Consider the following 16147-nt stretch of genomic DNA (forward strand, 5'->3'; position numbering starts at 1 on the left):
GGCAGTCAAGGTTAAGGTTTTTACGTTCAAATGCAGGTGTGAACTCAGTTCGACAGCTTTTCAAGTACTGTTCATTTTCCTTGTGCCGTGAGGCTGAAACGAAAGTTACTGCTATCCCAGTCGCGTTCAGCACCGACGGCACTACCCACTCCGCAAATCTTGTGGAAATAAGAAGGTACCCTGCTCCCAAAGTTATGGTGTCAACAAGAAACGTTTGTCAACTCTAGAGCAGTTGCAGAGGATGGCAGCACCAGAAACGTAACGACGCACTTGTAAACGGAATGACAGTCTATAAAGCCGTGCAAATAGGAATGGAGCAGCCTCATTGTTCCCAAATGCCGTTATCATATCAGATTCAGGTACGATGAGTTATGGGATTAGAATATACGACAATTTCTTAAAACAGTTGACTCAAAAAAGAAAAAAAAAATATTTTTAAAAGGATACACTCTAAGCCGCGTTTTACAAATACGTCACAAACACCTTATGATTAAACGGCTAGCTAATTAAAGGCATTAAATGCCTTTCTATTATCGCAGCTGGTTGGTCATTTTCAATGCGGAGTTTGAGGCAATCAACAAGACGATGTTATATGCTTTTAAAAGGAAAAAAACCCGATTGCTTGTACACGATCGCAAAAGAGAATGCCGTGTGTTTTACGCATAGCGAAGTTAAAAATGACCATAAAAAAGTACGAAATAAGCTGGGCAGAGACGCGCCGCCCTCTGATGGCCATGCCCACAAGCTGTGGCGCTGAATTCTATCTACAAACAGTTATTGCGCCTCACACATTTCATGACATTGCCTCTGAGCATGGTGCAAGCGAAAGCCATCTCATTGAAAAAGTTTTGTTCGCTATGTTTGATACTGACGGGGAGAAAGAAAGTTAATGACATTTCACTGTTCAAAAAGCTGTTTGAATACTGCGCCGTACGCACAGCATAAGAAAATCAACGGTCGTCAATTCCGAAGCGAGAGTCGTGCGCCTATGTAAGGCAGATTCGGTTTGTTATTTCAAAAAGCGCCGGAATTCCACGCTTTGTATGGCTTTAGAAATGGAAGTTTTCGGTTCAGAAGCTGATGAGGCATTTTGCTGTTCATCAATTCAAAATCCTCATTTGGAACATTCAGTGAATGTGAAGAGTAACATGTTAATTAGTGGGTTTCAGTTACTACCTCAGTAACTAGAATTTTGAACAAAAATTCGTGCGACGTGTCTGCAAGTTGTTTTTTTTTTTCTTCCAAATGTGCTTTTCTATTTCAAACTCAATATTTTTTGGAAATTTCAAAATGTTCGCGGAAACATCCGGTATAAACACAGAGGATACTTCTCCACCCTCAACTATCTGTTTTTTCCTCTCTGCTGTCGAAGCGCCGTAACCTGCAAGCACGTCTTGATTTATAGACGTGTTTTACATCGAACCGCACTATTATTCAGTTTCACCAGCAGAAAACGGGGAGTACAAGTTTTCGAAACCTTAGTTTCGTTTACATTAGATGATCATAAACTGTAAAAAAACGGCATACTGTAAACTGGTATATGGCTACGTTGTGAGTGCTTTCGCAGAGCGTAAATCGGGCCAATAGGAAGAAATAAAAACAACCAGCTCCATCCAAAGTTATTAGAAGAAAAACTGAGAAGCAGAGTAAGTGTCACTAGAAACCACATTATAATGCCCTACAATAAGGCGTCTTACTATGTTGCTGTATAACGCGTATTTGTAAGGGTCAGGCGATGAAGAAAAAAAGCAAACGCGAACGAATAGATTAAATGTTTGGCCAGGATTTTGTCCGCAGCCTGACGCTTTTTATACCGACACAGGAATTCCGATCATGCGGCGGTATATGTATCCTTTAATTCGCTGGAAGAAAAAATCCGCGTTAGAAAAAAAAACATATATGGGATATCTTTTTTTTTTTCCACAATGGCCGGAGAACTTTCTATTGCATTTCAGCAATACGCTGGGCGGAAACGTTTAGGTTTCTTTCGGGATTTGCTGTTTTCTCTTCATCTGTCGTGAAATTCATCTCTGTAGCGTACATCAGAGGCGGGCATAAAGGACTATTAATCTTCTAATCACTCAAAACTTGATTAATATAACCTCCTGCTTTCCTCATATTTCTGCTGCAATGTAGACTATCCTTCGCAGACGTGTTAAAATAATAGTGACGGCAAAAAATCTTCTAATTACTCCAGGCTATAAACACAAAGCGCTGCTTGCCTCATGTTTTGGGGGCATTTATAAAATTATCCACAGATGTATTAAAATTAATACCGACGCCAACAATCATTGCGTTTTACACCTTTCAGCGTATTTTACAAATTTGTCCAACCGGTAAATGTTCCCAAGGTTGGTGCTCAGTGGTTATGGAGCTCGACTGTTGAACCAAAGAACGTGGAAAAAAATCCCGGCAAGAAGCATTTTTTCAATGGAGGTGAAAATCAAGACCCCTGTGTGCCGTGCAATGTCAGAGCATGGGAAAGAACACCAGGTGGTCCAAATGTCTAAAGTACTTCACAATTGCGTCTCTAATACCCTGTGTCGCTCTGGGACGCTAAACTCCACATAGCGACAAGCAAAGCTTATAACCTCAAAGCAAACTAGCTCTGAATATTTTCCTGCCGCACTACTCACAACCGAGTGAATTAGCACATAACAAAACACGAGCCAACAGAACACCACAAAAAGCGCACTGGCCGAAGTCATCAATACTTTGCCGTGTCACCAGAGGTTACGTTAATTTAGTTCTGTATCAATTTTTGCTGAGCGGGCAGAGTAATCTTGGTTTCATCGCATTCGAAGCATCCTTGCATTAGGCTTACCGGCATTAGGAATTGCAGTCCTTAACTATGCCTAATGCATTCTCCAAAACTGGACCTGTGCACTTCACTCACCGGTCCCTAGGATAGAGATCACGGGTCTTGTGTGTCCGGGGAGGCTTGTCGACGTTGGCGTGGAGAGATTTCATGTTCGTAGTGGACTAGAATGCTACAGAGATGAAACGCACTGAAGTGTGGCTTTTCTTCCTCTTCACCTTCTAATAGAAATGGTACGAAGCTAGAAGTGTTTCTGTAGATAAGAGCTGAAAAAAGCAACCTATTGAAAAAGTCGGGCTTGTAAATGTGACATATTTCTTTTATAAAACAATAAAATTCGGTTCGATGTATTCTAGCACATCATTCGAACTTGCAAGCTATTCATGAAGAAGGATTTGTTTTTGCCTTCCACCCAAAAAGCAAAGCAGCAGATGCAAATAAACATTTACCGGCTAAACGCAACTTAGCTGCATGCAAATTATAAATCTTACCCAAGGAAGTATAAAACTTGTGTCGCCTTCACCTTTGCTCATATGGTAGAGCAGTGGATGCGACACAGATAGGCTATGGGCTGGGATGCTTCCGGCTGCTGTGGTTGTTTTTTTTCTTCTTAGCTATAACTCCAAATACACTATTATTTCTCAACTGACCAGCACTGAACATATCCTATGTTCTCCTTTGTGTCTTTTGCGATTGTCGCCTTCATATGAATTCTATAAATATCCCATACTTGTTCTCGATCGAACGATCACACTACCCTGGTCTCAAAATAGATATCTACGTACGAAATTGTGCCATTCCTCTTGATTTTATTCTTTTCCAAAAATAGCAGCAGCGATACGCATTCATCAACTTTATTCATCAAGAAGTACAAAAACTGAAATGCAATCTTATAAAAATAATTTTATGCACTAAAATTACTTCCTGTAAGCAGCGTAATACTTCGGTAGGTCCGTCACGCCATCTTTGCGACGTTGAATAAGTTAACTTGAAAAATCGCTCCGTAAAAAAGGCTTAAAAGCATGTTAAAAGGCGATTGTTGCTGAGGCTGTCCCTGAAGGAAAAACTAAAGGCAACATACACTCACTGAAGACTGAAATTGAATATGGTGAAGGTAAACGAATAGTGCGACGGTTGTCATACCGTCGGGGTGTGCACGAAACAAGACAGTGTCGAAACCCAGGTCGCTATTCCCATGCAGTATTGCAAATGCGTTATCTCCCCCGCCTTCGTGTCCCCGCGCTTTCAGAATTCCTTTGTCCTTCTCCCACTGCCGACAACCCCTCTTGAAGACGCACCCCTCCTCCCTCAGTGGAAGATTGGAGAGGGTAGGGAGAGAAGAGAATAGGTGAGGGGAGAAGGAGGGGGCAAGGGGGGGGGGGGGAGGTGTAGGGCGAGCGTTCTACGCTTTTTTTGCTTTTTGTTAGTGTTGGTTAGTTTGTTGTCGACCTTGCGGGCGTAGACTGCTCGCGGATGAGAGCAGGGAGAGCCTATTCGTGCGGCTGATAATGGCATGGTGTCCATGTCACACTCAAGACAGCAGTAGCTACTTTTCAAAAAGCGCTTTAATTCATTGTTCATGGAATGCGAATCGTCAAATATGCAATTCGTATATAATTGTCATTTCTTAACATACACAGTTCTGTTCCCAAGCAAAAGTGTTCGCAAAGCGAGTTGTCTGTAATTTTTAATCGCGAAGAAAAGCAAGGAAAAAATAGAAAGACCCTGATAAGAACGCTTTTTTTTTTCTCGGAAAAACCCAAATCTGGGCACCGAATGAGGTGATGTTCAGCTGCAATTTTTTGTTTGCTAAAATGTCTTCAAAGCTGTCACTTATAACCTTCCAATGTGTTGCTGTGGATAAAACAAACTGCACTTTGCTTTATTTCTGCCAAGGTGAATTTGGCTCTTCTCGAAACAAAAAGAAACCTTTTATATTGGCCCCAAGATCAGCTTGCGTTTTTTGCAGTGGACAGTGCAGTGAAGATTAGACAAAAGCCTCGGGCTTTGCTATTTTCTTTTTTATACAGTTGTACTGTATCTAAAAATAAGCGTGTTGAACTTTGACACGCCGGGAGGCTTATTAGACACCTGTAGTAGCCGCATGACATGTTCACGTAGCGCTTAATACAATGTTCACACACCATTGACCGCCACTACTTGTATGCACTTAGTCGGTTGACAGCCACCAGCTGCTGTTTTAGACGTAGCAAAAAATGTTGTTAAAATAAAAGGGTTTGCTGTTTCTTAAGCACAGAAATTATTTGCGCAACGCTCAAAGAAATAATGGGGAAGAAGAGGCCATTTTCCCCCTTTTTGCAGAACCCAGTTGCCTGATCCAGCCCACGGCCGGTCTCGAGGGAGAGGGCGCGCGCTCTTTCTTACGGCCTTCTCAATCGCGGCGGGAACAATGGGAACTTTTCTCCTTGAGTTACGCTCTCCGCCACCGCAAGGGCCGCGACCTGCTCACTGTTCGCTTCGCGTCTGTTTCAGCGGTGACGGGTGGTTTTTGCCTGGTTTCGCTTTGTCGCTCGCGAGTTTCGTGGTGAGTGCAGCCCCGACATTAAGCGGTATGTCGTCAGCGTACCACACGTGAACGGATATAAAAAAACACGGTCGTTCAGCAAACGTTCGAAAAGCATGGCATACATTGCGGCACGCTAGCTACTTTTGTTCATTTTAATCCGAATTTTTCCCAAGCCTGCACACGAATGGGAACAAAAAGAAAACTGAATGAGCAATGATCACATCGAAGCATCTTCAAGGCTAACATGACAGCAACTCGTCTGCAACAGCAAAACCGTCTTTCAGCGCTAGATGCGAAACCATTCATGTAGCACCGAAAATGAAAATAATTTCATAAAAATATAATGTAAATTGCAAAATGCTTGCATGATATAATGTATTAGTATAACAGTCAAAGTAAACGTTGTAGGGTTGAGTTTTAAGTGTTATTACAATTCATATATTTGGCAATGTGTGGTATTATAAATATTATTTTATTTTGCAAATAAACATTGTTTTAATGAAATTTTTACGAGATATTATGCTCATTATGAAAACTAAAAATGATTGATATTCATGACACCACTTGTGCGCGAAGTGGTAACAAAAGGCCAATAAATGGTGAAGGTGATACTCGATGCAGTGACTTACAGTTCAGTGACTTACGATGCAGTTCACCTGCTATATCGAAAGTATGCAAGAAACTTCTAAAGCGTTAAAGAAGGACACTCTCACTGAAGACTCATTTCAAGCATTATATAGCGACCCATTGAGGCTCTCTTCAGGAAAGTAAGGTTAATGTGCGGAAGGGAATGACATATGCCAGATGCGAGGGCCGTAACAGCTGGCGGCACATGACTACGTTGTCAAGACGGACGTTTCATCTGAGAGCAAAATCAAGGCACTGAAGGAAGTGATGGCATCTCCTACCATCCCATTTCCCACTCTCACACATTCCGGTTCACCTTACGTCGCTGGATATATTGTTTAGTTATTCAACTTCGGGTGTGACGCTTGCGCTATTCTTCTTGAAACTAGCGAAAGAAGCAGCCCAATGTAGTACGCTATTCTACGAGGACAATGTTCTAGTTCTATCCGAAACCAGAGCTTGTTGCCCTATTGGACAAGCTTTTTTTTTTGAAAAAGCTGCCGTGCACCTACTACACACAAATGTTCTCGAAGTACTTAAGATCCTGATTCAGTCAGCATTTCAGAACTCAACACTGAGTTGCCCGAAAGGAATTGACAACAGCTATGTTATTAGGTCCGCTTCTTTGATATTTAAAAATTTCTCAGAATTATTCTTCTCAACTATTTATACCAGGAAAGTGACAGAGAAGACCGAGAGGCCAACTCCTTATCTGAAGCCGTGCAGGAAGATTTTGAGCCTGAATTTTCTAGATGCAGGTCGCATTTTGATGAATTGATGAATATATAGTGCAATGTGTAACTTTGAAGGAAAATTGTTTTATTGTTTGCTGCTCTTTTCGATTCTGCTTAACTGTTTATGCCCATTTCCTTGATTAAAAGTAGTCGCAAGACTACATATACATCTTCGGTCTTTCAACCGCATCCTAAGCTTTTATTTTAAGGTGGACCAAGAGAACAATATACGGGCGTTCTCCATCTCTCGTTCTCTACTGTCAAGGAAAAAAGATTCCGGGACGTGAGTTCGTGGAAAAATTCATTTCTGTGTGACTGGGCGAACATAGTACATGAAATGTCCTGAATCCCTAGGGACATGCACGATCTATCCACAGAAAAACATAGGTCCGAAAAAAATAGAGAGGCAACGAACAAATAAATGTCTTATCACGGATCCACATCCCGCAAACGTTTCTCCCTGACTGTACGAGTGTTATTTATTCGTCTGATATCAATTGCTGACTAGTGATTGCCCACGCCAACAATATAGTCTCCACCAAGAGAGAAATGCCTAACCAAATTTGCCATTTACAACCCTGTTAATCGAACTGGCGCAACAAATTCATGTTCCAGTTCTGCCTATAACTCTACCGACAATATTTAAAAAAATTGATGAAAATGTTCTGAAAAGATTTTTAGAGTGACAAGCATTCTCTTGGTGTCGCTATTTGCCGAACGTAGGCAAATATGACTCTAATATAAAAAAAAACATGGGTCAGAAAAATCCAGTCTTCTTAGTTTACAATAAGACACCATGACCTTTTAGGACATTCCGTTCAAATTAAAATTCTTTAAAGAGCGCTAAATCATAGTAATCTAATACAACGTTCCTTCGTTTTATATCCTTTAAACTGAACATTAGAACGAACCAAATCAGCAATTTTAAACGTAACTCACCATGCAGGGCCACTGCAACTAGAAACGCGGAGAGAGACAACGAAGGCGATTGCGGCACGAATCCTCTGGTGGTCCTTTTTGATTGATAGAACTGACAGTTCGCGGAATTTTATACCCAAAGTTTGACACAGAGTATAAATAAAAATGAAATTCTATAAAAGTGTTAAACATTTCATAGTGCTTGTTTCCTGCGTAGCTCTTTGCCATGCGAATTAAAATGTCATTTTGAAGCTGCCATTTGATACAAACATTTGCGCATCGTAATACATCGGAACCACACGGCCAAAGTATTCCGAGTTTTTTCTTGTTTTGCACAGCACGGGAGCAATGCATATCAAATTAACTTACCGACAGCTCGAATGCCATCGCTCTTTTCATAAAGGTAGGCGAGTGCAAAAATAGTGAAATGTATTTTTGAAGATTTAATTACACCTAAAAGCCGAGAAAAAGAAAATCCATCACCAAAATCCCAGCTGATACGTTACATATAATGTTTTCGCATATCAACCGAGTGAATTCCCCTTGTTGCCCTTCTGAACAATTTATTACATTCATAATGTGTACCACTAGAAAAAAAAAGTGAAATGGCAGGAAAATAGTAAAGCTTAGTAGTATATTGTGGCATTGAGAACAGCGGGGGTTAAGGAAGTGTTCTAAAACAACCCCCTCAAAACTAAAACAAATCATCCTGGCGAGCATGTGCGTCGCGAATAAAATTGTACCTCTCCACAGCTACGTTTTGAGAATATTACCCTAAACTAAAATATTGCTACAATAGCCAGAGATTTAAGAAATCAAGTTCATTTTAAGAGCTATCATCTTTTCAAGAACGGGAGCACAAATACTGAAAGTGCCCGATCTAGCACTGCCGCCTTGAATTTAGCACCTTATTTATAGGCGATTAAATTATATAAGTAATTGAATGGGGGCCAGAAAAGAATACTTATTCACCCTCTGCCAAAGACAGATCATCGTTTCTGTATTTCCTGAGATCTATAAAGAAGCGCATGAACATTTAGCTGCACGCAGAATTGCACCGACCGGAAATATTAAGTTACCACTCAAGTGCTGCAACATATCCAACAAATTTGAAAACGAGGGATGTTAAACTAACCGCAATTATCCTTGTTGATGAGTAATTGCATAACTCTCGTTTTTTTGCATACTTCGTAATAAATACACTGATAATGTTTTCTTGATGTGCATCTGATAGGAGTAATGCAAGCCTTCTTGGAATTGCTTCAAATTTCGGCGTTGTAGACATGACTGAAATGGAAAGGAAAAAGCGTAGTTGCTCTCAAAGAGTACAGTACTGATTTTCCCATGTCTTATAGTTGACGGTACGGACATGTCTTTAAGACCCCCAATTCCTGCCGAACTGTATTTGTGTTGTGTTAGACGTAACTCCCTTTCCTATGAAAGAAGCAAGCTTGAATTATGCCCATTAAGCTGCGCGCAAACTCCTAATATTTGGTTTATGCAAAGCTTCCACACCTTTGACTCTTTTTTTCTGTATAAAATGCTGAATAATATGCTCATCTCATTCAAATACGTTTACCTGAAATGAATGGTTTTTACTCAGAGACATGTTCAGTATAGTGCACCATTAAAGAAGCGTCTTGTTCATTCTCATGTAAAGGTGGAGCGCGTATAAATTACCGCTAGAACGTCGTCATCAAAAAACTATTTTTTCACTTTTTCATGGTTGCGCAGTTTTCAAGTCATCATCACCCATCCAGTTGATGCAATTTTTGTCACGGATATTCTGCAGGAAAAGAATCACTGTATAACACAGATTTTCTCAGCATGGCTGCAGCAATCTATACCCAAAAATGTCAATGCGAAACACACAACTCGAGCGTTAGAACTGAACTTGCGAATATCATTGAAGGCACTCAAATTTCCTTTGTCACACCCTTCTCGGAACAGAATTTACTGCTTTTTGCCTCACACGTTGTCACGCTGTACGGGGTGACAATATTGAAAATACATTGAAGTCGGTACCCGATACCCCATTAGTGCCATCCGATATCAGGTGCCTTAGCTTCATATATAAGGAACGCTCTCTCTCAGAAAATAATGTGTTTCTGTGCGGACACCTTCGACGTTTATTGATAAGTATCGGTGCATAACAGGGACTAAGAGACCAACTGGGGAGCATTTGCACGCAAAATAAAGGTGAAGGGGCAACAACAACCCATATACCACTATTTTTTAATCATTTGTTTCAGCTTAAAATAAAAAAAAAAACATTTTACAGTGCAATAACAGCCCAAAGCTATATGAAAATAAGCGCACATATATTTACCAAACAGTTTCAAACAGTAATAGAACACATTAACGTCGGACAATCAGCGGCCGGAGATCCGCCTCATGAGAGAGCTATTTATCAGAAAGATCACATAGGAGTGGAGCGCATTCATCACGTAGCATCACATCATGAATAACAAATAACCAGTATCTCTCAAGAATAATGCACGTAACTGGTTTATCATACCAGTACTCATCAACGTGTCAGAAACATGGAGGCTAAAGAAAGAGATGAAGTTATAACGAGGAATATGGAAAAAGCTACACAATGACAAATTGTAGGCACAACGCTAGAAGAAGGAAACATGTGAAATGAAACAGAGCACGAGTGCAATATATTATAGAGTGCTAGCAGAAATCAAGAACAAATAGCCATGGCGAGGTCACATGTTGCATAAAATAACCAATAGTCCCAAATTGTGACAGAGGAGATACATGGGAATGCAAGTTCAGTAGGGGGTGCAGAACGTTTAGTGGGGGGATTAGGTTTGGAAGTTTGCGGAGATCAGACGGATGGACTTGGTACCGGACTTCGTTAAGGATTGATATGGGTTAACGCAGTAAGACTTGTTGGGAAGGCGATGATATTGTCACGCGGCGGTGACCAGGGTCGACGACACAAATAAAGCGTCGGTGATTGCACTGAAGAAACTGTTTATTGGGCTGACTGGCGCCCGCTAAAGAGCTATGCAACTCGGTGGCGGCGATAGGAACAAACGTGCTCGCCGATCGTAGAACAAACAATGCCCGTCGCACTTGTTAACGCTCAATTTAAAGGCTGCTCAGAACAATCTAGATAACGTCGCAACTGCTAAAGTACAAGCTGGAACATTGTAGAAAGACACACGAGTGGCCGGAATCTTCAAGATAGATCTCGGTGCATCTTGCGCTGCAACGAAACTGATAAAGGTGCGTCTCGCGACATCGAGCATTAACAAACAAAGAATACAGGACTGATACGCGATCCAGAGTCAGAGTGGTAAAGCCGCATGCCGACGGCTGTTAAAAAACAACAAATACAGTTTTGAAGTTTTCGCGGCATTATTGAAACAATTGAAACAAGGATGGTCATTATTAAAGGCCAAAAGTGATGTTGAAACCATGCACAAGAAAGTAAGTTGAAATACCTGCACATCAGCACAATCCGCTACACCTTCCTCTACCATTGCAGGAGGCACTGGAGCAGCAACAGTAGCTGAAGTGTAGGTGGTGCGCAGTGGTGGCTCCTTTGCAGGCTTCAAACCAAAAGCAGGAAAAACATTTTGTGATTAACTGCAGGATTGGTACGAGCCGGACCATTGCATACCTAGGCAGCAGAACATAGCATAGGGGGGCTTAATTGTCACATCACTACTACGACGTTTTCCGCGGAGTTTAAACGGCATATCCACATTTCACACAAGTGCATGTAAAATGCAAAAGAATTGAAAACTCAAACTGCCTTTTAGTCTGCGTTGACGACCGCCTACAAATGCAATACTTGCACTCTCCCCTTCTCTTGCACAAAAGGCATTAACCTCATAACAAGCTAACAACAAAGTGTATAACTGCTCTATGTGGCTAGAACATATACCACTTAGTAAAAACCATTAGAAACAGCTCTAGACATAATAAAACAACTTCTAACAAGTAAAACAAAATGGCGATACATGTCAATAACACAGATGCAGCACATACCTTATTGCACTGACATGAGAGATAGAGAGAAAACACTGTATTTGCACCCTTCAAAGAGTATGGATGATCGGGTGTGACGCAGCTTGCCCTTCTACCGTATATCTCGCCTCGAGACGTCGGCCGGAATCAGTTGGCTTCCGGCGGCAGCCTGGGCTTTACGGATGACATGTTTTTGTATCTGTTCTTCTTGGCTGTGAAGGGAGGATTCTCATGACTCTTTATTTCTATGTATCCCGTTTAGCGCTGGGCAAGCCCAGAGAATGATTTCTGATATCAATGCCTTCACTGTTTTTACATTTGGAAGAGTGCCTCTCATGATGCAATGTGTGTAGGATATACGTGTTTAGAAAGGTGCCTTTCTGCAGTTTTTGCCAGTAACTGCTCTGCATTTTCAGCCTTTTCTGTAAATGAAATAGAGAAATGATTTAGTGTGTTTATTTTCACCTTTATGTACCTGCCTCTTTTCCCAAAGGCAACTAAATGCAAAATAAAAAGTTGTCTAAAGGAAGACCATATTTTTCCCACTCAAATATGTTTAACGGACATAGTTTTTGTTTCTTCTAGGTGTTTTGGACAGACTCGATCTTCGTTCTACGAAGTCTGAAATATCTCCAAATTTATTTTATTCCAGTATGTATAATGGGGGCATGACAATCTGTTCACAATTGTTTGTATCAAAGCGCAAATTCCAGCCGGCCTATTTGCATAGCACAGCTTACGCTAATATGTGGCTTGGAAAAGTGCCATTTCTGGTCTCGGCACTTCATTCTCACTGGGTGGTTCGCCAGTTTCCCTTGCTACGCCTTTGCACAAGTGGTGGTGGTGGTGGGGGGGGGGGGGGGGGGGTTGCAAACTTTAAGTTTATGGCTATGCAGGTTTTTATTTCTGACACTGGTGACTTAGGACCCATGATGTTGCATTACAACCGTTTGCCTGAACAACAGGAACGGCCTGAAAAAAATGAACAAGACGGCCTCGCATAAGGCAGAACGTGTAGAGTAAGAGGCCTGAAAAAAAAAATCTTACTAGAGACCTGAAGCTGCCCCAATCTCGCGGTATAGGGGCCCCTCTTTAGTAGAGGAGTCTGAAGTGTAGGAGGAAAAAGACGAGGAGGAACCGGAGCGCTAGAGAGAAGGAGAGAGAACTTTTATTTGTCCAACAGAGTCACTATCCCGTTCTTCAGGGGTTAGAGCAATCGCAGGCAACCATTTCCCTTCACGAACAAGCCGGCTTCGGGGACGAAGAGGGTGGTGGGGTGGAAGGGAAATCTGCCTATTGGTATCCGCAAAGCAATCGCAACCCTGACCCTAGCACAACAAACAGAGAACCAGCTCAGTGAAAGAAGGACGCTGGGGCTGACCAATGTCCATCTGCGGTTCCGAGTCCGAACTCTCCCCATGGCTGGAGGAAGCCGCGCCTGGTTTCTTGTCCTCGCTGGTGGGGCGCCGCCCTATCGCCCCGACAACCCGCCTGGCAGCAGGCCGATCGGTACTGGTCTGGGAGGAGGTTCTCTCGGAGTCGGTGTCGTCCGCTGCTCCATCCTTCTTTTGCGCATGCTTCCTGCACCGCTTCGATTTGTCACCACGAATCCACTTCAATACTGGCGGTCTGTGGCGGCCCGTGCGGCGCCGGCCACAGCCACTGGTGCGGTAGCTTTCGAGGCCACTGCCGTAGATGGGGTGGAAAGGGCCTGCTCACCTGCCTCGGATGAAGCAGGCGCAGCAGAGAGCTCCCCTGCAGCAGCGCCGCGGCGATAGTGGCCACGTCGGCCGCAGACGCACCATCGGCGAGAGGCACGTCACCATCTGGCTGCTTCTCCTCTCTTCTGCTTGCTCTGCAGATGTTTCCGCGGCAACCTGCGTCAAGGATGAGGTACGGTAGCGGCGGCTGTCCCGAGGTGACTGCCGGCTCACTACGGACGGTCTCGGTAGTCATAAGTCGAAATTTCCGGAGTCCTCCACTACGGCGTCTCTCATAGCCTTAGTCGCTTTGGGACGTTAAACCACACAAACGAAACCAAACCGAACAACCGCCTTGTGCACTCGAGGATGGCATTGTCGTCCCTGCAGCGCGCGGGCAAGCTGCCTCACAGCTCCCATGACTTTACTGCGCGCAGCGCTCTCACTTAAGAGTTGAGCACGCGCAGCGAGGTGCCCCACGCGTCCTCACAAGCGGCAAACACGTGTCACTCCGCCGTACTCGCACTGCACGGCCCTCTCTCTCACCTTCAATAGGTTAGGAACAACCCTAGCAATTTGCATCTTAATCCGAAGATTGCCGCATTGCACGTTCGGAAAACCCCAAACGTGCTCAATTTGCCTAGGTTGCACGTTGCCCAACGCATCAAGCTCAAAAACTAGCGCAGCGGGCGAGTCATCTTACGGGAAACTAAACACTCTTAGGAACCGGAAGCGTACTCCGGGGTACTCAAACATAATCTCAACATCCTTCACACGCACGAGGGGAACAGCCAGGAAGCGATCTACCGCCTGCTTAGTATTAAACGTAATCTAGAACCGTCCAGCACCGATGACCTGGACGAAACCAAGCTCACTCTTATTGAACCTCTTCACGAGATCCTCACACAATGAACATAAGTAAGCGCTTGTTTCGTCCTTGTCCAGCCTTTGTTGGGATGTTCCCCAATGAAATTGCGTACCAACTCACTGAAATCGTAGCTTTGCTATCCTGGGTGAGTCTACCACGCAAGTCACGAACTGGAAATCGCCGTTTATAAGCAGTAATGCGCTGCCACTTTCGCTTTCTCGACTGTCCTTCACATGTGATAAACGGGCATACGTCTTTTTTTTTTTTTTTTGAGTTTGTGCATGAGGATGTCTATCTTTTACCTTACACAATTGCGTGATGTAACCGGCTGGGCGAGATTCGCGCTGAATGTTGCTTATGCAAAACACCTCTTTACGATTATCAGTGCTTGGTATTCTACTTTGATTTGCATTCCTTTACGCGAATATAAGTACGACCCCCAGCACTGCAAACGTTTTCTTCCGTATTTCAGAGAAGTCGGCGCGGAAAATGCTTGAACATAATGTCTTTCAGCTGTTACCTACACAGCGCTTTCAAGTACATTCCTAGCTTTGAGATAAAATATGCTCGTCTTATTTCTGCAGAAGTCGCGAGAGCTGGCTGCTCTTAATATTTGTTCAGTACCTAATAATATTAAATACAAATAGCGAAATGGTGTTGTACTCTAAAGCGATGGCTTATTAGGGTTCTTGACTGCTGAGCCACAAGACCTGGGTTCGATCACGGCAACAATGGCCGCGCTTTGATGAAGGCGACGAGGAAGGTTCCTATGCAGTGCACGGTCTCAGCGCACGTGAAATGATTGCATGTGGTCTAAATTTCTGGTGCACAGCATTACAGCGTACCTTACAGACGATGCCATTTTGAGACGCTAAACTTCATATACTAAATGAAAACAATTACAGTGCTTCATGCAGTCTTCTACTTCTGGGTTTTCTTCGGCGCGCATGAAAGTGTACGTGCATGATTTAAAATATATGTCATGCATGACATGTAAGCAAAGCAGTTTGAGGGCGGTATCGATTTTCCAGGCATAAAAGGTACTTTCCTATTGTTGTTGTGCCTGTAGAAAGAAGGAAAAGAAAATGCACGAGCCTGCTATTGGCTCTGTAGCTGAATCACATCCGCTGTCTCGTGCGGGCAGAAAACTGATTTATTTATAGGAAGGGAAAGGTGCAGTAACTGTCTCACTTGTTTTCTGTGGACACCGCAACCGCACCGTAAGGGAAGGGAGGAAAAGTGGAAAGTGAGAAAGAGGAGCCGTAGTGGAGGGCTACGGAGTAATTTCGGCCACCTGGGTTAACGTGCGCTAACATCGCACAGCACACGGAAGCCTCTTCGTTTCGCCTCCATCGAAACGCAGCCGCCGAGGTCGGGTTCGAATCCGGGTACTCCGGCACAGTAGTCGGGCGGCTTACCACTGCACCACCCCGGCGGGGCAGGACAGAAGAGAAAATAGAGAAGAAAGAAAAAGAAGAGGGGAGAGAAAGACGTGCGCCGCAACAACTGCCGTCGTCCACCACCGAAGCTCTCCCCTGATGGGGTTGAGGCAGGTAGGTCACCGCCGCTTGCGGCGGGGGCTAGCCTGCCACCGAATTTTGATCTGTCGTAGGCCGTCATTGCACCCGCCACCGCTTCGATGGTGGACGACGGCTGTTGCGGCGCGCGTCTTTCTCTCCCTCCTCTTTTTCTTTCTTTATTTTCTCTTCTGTCCGCATGAGGCAGCGGAGGTGGCTCAGCTACAAAGCCAGTAGCAGGCCCGTGCATTTTCTTTTCCTTCTTCCTACAGCCACAACAACAACAAGCGGTGGCGGGTGCAATGGCGGCCTACAGCAGATAAAAATTCGGTGGCAGGCCAGCCCCCGCCGCAAGCGGCGGTGACCTACCTGTCCCAACCCCAATAGGGGAGTCTATTGCCGCGGCGTTGATTATTACTACGCCACAAAACTTGCCTGCTGTTACCATGGC

Source organism: Amblyomma maculatum, chromosome 3, assembly GCF_055883805.1.
Source record: "Amblyomma maculatum isolate TAMU_Amacu chromosome 3, ASM5588380v1, whole genome shotgun sequence".
In the NCBI taxonomy this organism is placed as follows: Eukaryota; Metazoa; Arthropoda; class Arachnida; order Ixodida; family Ixodidae; genus Amblyomma; species Amblyomma maculatum.